This window comes from Tupaia chinensis, unplaced genomic scaffold (genome assembly GCF_000334495.1).
Source record: "Tupaia chinensis unplaced genomic scaffold, TupChi_1.0 Scaffold000098_2, whole genome shotgun sequence".
In the NCBI taxonomy this organism is placed as follows: domain Eukaryota; kingdom Metazoa; phylum Chordata; class Mammalia; order Scandentia; family Tupaiidae; genus Tupaia; species Tupaia belangeri.
The window spans coordinates 1327692-1331641 of record NW_006159561.1 but is presented as its reverse complement, the minus strand read 5'-3'; the positions used below and the strand labels follow the sequence as shown (position 1 = coordinate 1331641).

The window sequence follows — 3950 nt, the reverse complement described above, 5'->3', positions numbered from 1 at the left end:
ATTCATTCCCTGAGCATCATCACAACATACTAAATGTGGTTTCCCATCTAGAATAAACTGCATAGTGGCTTAATCATGCATGTTATCATCCATAATATTCCATTTCTACTTTCATATATATATGTTTTTTACCCCATGTCTGACCCTCTGCCCTATTCCACTCTCTTATTACACTATCTCTGCTGTCTACAGTTGTCTTCAATTCCTTTTCCCCCAAAATTTCGTTGATCATACATTATCATAAGTAATTTCTCGTATATTATTCTCAAATTTTTGGGCCATTTTCTCAGTCTTCGTGGTGGATTTTTCTAGGCCAGCAATTTTCTCTTCTACATCTGAGATTCTATTTTCTGTATGATCTAGTCTGCTTTTAATACTTTCAAGGGAAATTTTGACTTCTTGTATTATAGCCTTCATCTCTAACAGTTCTATCTGATTCTTTTGTAAAGTGTGAAATTCCTCTTTTAGATCTAGCATGAATTTCCTCACCTCCTGGAACTCTTCAACTCCTTTCTCCTTCCTCTTCAGCAGTCCCTTGTCCCTCTTTTCTTCCATCTCTGTAAGCTTTGCCATTATGAATGTTCTGAATTCTTTATCAGACATTTCTAAGACTTCCACTGAACTGTGTGTGGATGAAGAGGAGTTATCCTTTTCTCTTGGAGGAGAGGTATTTTCCTGCTTCCCCATATTTCTTGTGGTCCTGCAGTGATTTCTAGTCATCTGGTGGATGGTCTGTTTCTTCCCAAACTTGGAAGTTCAATCACGTGAGTTTTCTATGCCGGAGGCTGAGTTATCAGTGGGACCTCTTCATTTCTCCATTTCCCCCAAAATGCCTAGATTGCAGGAGCCATGGAGCTGGTTCTTGAAGAAGGCCTGTTCTCTCTACTGTATTTTTAAAACTCTTCTCTGCTGGTTAGTTACTCAAACAACACAAAAAACAAACTAAACTCTCTTTGCCTAAAAATTGTCCAAAATGAGAGAACTGGAACTATTGTACTGGTCTCAACCAATGAATGAATTGAGTGTTTTAAATATCATCAGACTGTTCTGAAATTTCAGAGCTTTTTTTTTTTTTTTGAATGTTTGTGGGTAAAAACTAAAGCAATTTGACAGCATTAATAGAAAAACCTTTGAGCCCAACAATGGTAAAATCCAAGAACCTTCTCTACTTCATTAACTAATAAGTTTCCAAATTCTTTTGACTAAAAATCCACCAGAGAGTGAGTATGTGACTGTGAAGGCACTAGGGCACACTATGGCAGAGGACATCAATTTCACAAGCAAAGTGATGATCCTGGATTTATCTATATACTCTGCACATTCAGTTAATCCTGGTGTGTCCTATTCTGTTTTGTTGAACAATGTAATAATCTCTCTTGCATACAGCGAGTTCTTTGATGAAATGGAGATCACATGAATTTTGCAGCAACATATGTTCTTAAGTGTTTCATAGCTGAGTCAACTATTAAGTCAATAAGGCATTTTGAAAGTGGAACATTCCAGTTATTGTGTAAGTATCAGGAGTTATTTATTCCTCTGTAGGCTATCAAAACAAGATATAAATGCAAATAAATGCTTGTGACATTTTATCTACACTGTGGTTATGATGCTCCAGGGTCAAATTAAAATAGAGGCTCTATACTGTAATAAGATTGTGTATTACTACGATTGTAACTTGGATGTCATAGAAGTTTAGGGTGCCACAGTAGTTATTCACTATGCAGCCTTTAGAGTTCCAGGTTTCAGCTGGCCGCCCTTTCTTCATAGGACATTGCCTTTATCTCTGTGTTGGGGATGACTGCATTCAAGTATGAGGGTAGGGAAAAGAGAAAGGGTGAAAATGTTTTTTAAGGGCACAACCCAGAAGTGGTACACATATCTTCCTTTTTCACCATGGTTTAGAATTTAGTAATGTGGTCGCATCTTGCTATGTTGAAGGCTAGTCAATTTATTCTTAGCAGGCTTATGTACAGCTGAAAATACTCAGGTTTTCTTACTATGAAAGTGAAGAGAAGAATAATTAGGGGGTAATTAGCAGTGCGTCACATACTAGAGGACTTCAAATTAAATTATGAGTTTATTTTAGTGCAAGAAATTTCAGAATTCCACTTATAGTTTTTCATAATATATATTTCTATGAACTTTTTGATGACCTATTGTATGTAGCCAGCTAAAAGAATAGCCCAATCTGAAGTAATCTAAAATGCAGTATAATTTGTTTTCTGCTATTGTTATATACATTTTAAAATGGCTTCATTTATTCAATGCTCAATACTATTGGAACATTTAATGCACATGGATTCATATAGTCTATGGACCCAATATTCATTTCTCAGATACCACCATGTTATACTGCTTTATGGTACAAATCCACTCTCCTTCTTTCTTCCCCTCCCATAGCTTTTTCATTGCCTTTATGTTTTAGAAGCTGGGGCAATGGCAATCCATTTAATTTAGTTAATTTCAATTATAACTCTTAAAGCTGTAAGTGGTGACTACATTTATAAGAAGTTTTTCAAAAGAGTGACATGCACCTCTCTTCAAGAGGCTAGAGAAATTATTTGTTCGCTTATCACCTAGCATGATGCCTGATATATGTTGAGTGAATAAATAAAATTTAGCCCCATAATTTGAGAATTTAGTAATATTTTCATGAACAGAAGTATTCTTTTTTTTTTTTTTTTGGAGAGGTTTTTTGCTATAGGGCGCGTGCGCTCGCCGGACAGACAGAGAGAGACATAGAGACAGAAAGAGAGAAATCATCCCCCAGAGGGGATGGTCATGTTGCAATCCCTTCTCCTTCATTCTCCTCTCGGGATCTTGGGCACACACGTACTTGCGCCCGGCATGAGTTTTAAGCCACTGGGTCCAGGACGAACCGCAGTCGACTACGTGGGAGTCCAGCAACATAGCCATTATGCTAACTGCTGGTTCCCATGAACAGAAGTATTCTTTAAAAAAACTTCATGGGATTCAATTACTCTTTTTAAAGACATTTTCTAAGATTGTGGTTTTCTTTTTTTTTTTTTTTTGGAGAGGTTTTCGCTATAGGGTGCATGCGCTCGCCAGACAGACAAGAGAGAGACATAGAGACAGAAAGTGAGAAATCACCCCCCGGGGGGGATGGTCACGCCGCAATCCCCTCTCCTCCATTCTCCTCTTGGGATCTTGGGCACACACGCACACGCGCCTAGTGTGAGTTTTAAGCCACTGGGTCCCGGACGCGAACCACGGTCGACTACGTGGGAGTCCAGCAACATAGCCATTATGCTAACTGCTGGTTCCCAAGATTGTGGTTTTCAAACTTGATATGCTTAAGAATCATCTAAGAGTACAATCTTGCCCACAGATTTAGGTAGTCTTGGGGAGGGGGGAAGAATAAGCATTCCTAAGAAATCTTCAAATCCTATTTCAACTCCCGGCCTTCAATTCTTTCTATTTCCAAAAGGAAATTGAATGGGCTTTCCAATGAACTGTTTGGATTTCTTCACCCTCAGCAGGGACATATGGGTAGCTACTGGCTTAGAGATAGAAGCAAGGTTTTGACCATGATTACTAAACTGGATTTTTCACTTTTTTCCTCAGGGCCTTGGTCTTCTTCATTGTAAAAGGACAGGGTTAGATAGATGATCTTCAACATGTTTGAGCTCTGTCACTGGGTGATTGAGATACTCTATTTTAAGTTAGATCTTTAGCTAGTGTGGACTTATGATACAATTATTATTAATGGACATTACTTTTGAATTAGTTTTTATTTCATTTTTAATTTTTATTATGATTTTTATACATTCAATTGCTATACATCATTTAGCTTATAAAGAGGATTTATCCAACATGAAATACACCTCAGACCAGCCCAGTTGAGAATACTATATATGTTATCATCAACAGATAATAAACCATTTCTGTGCCTCACCAGTGTCTTACCTCTATTTTTTCTCCCTAATTTC

General features: G+C 37.6%; 1 long non-coding RNA gene across 1 annotated transcript in view; it reads left to right on the top strand.

Moving 5' to 3' along the window:
• LOC102472780 (uncharacterized) overlaps nt 1-3950 on the top strand; it is a 9267-nt gene that overhangs the window by 4100 nt on the left and 1217 nt on the right. The window contains exon 3 of the long non-coding RNA XR_333823.1: nt 1387-1510. This is a non-coding gene — a long non-coding RNA (uncharacterized LOC102472780). The remainder of the gene's footprint in view (nt 1-1386; nt 1511-3950) is intronic.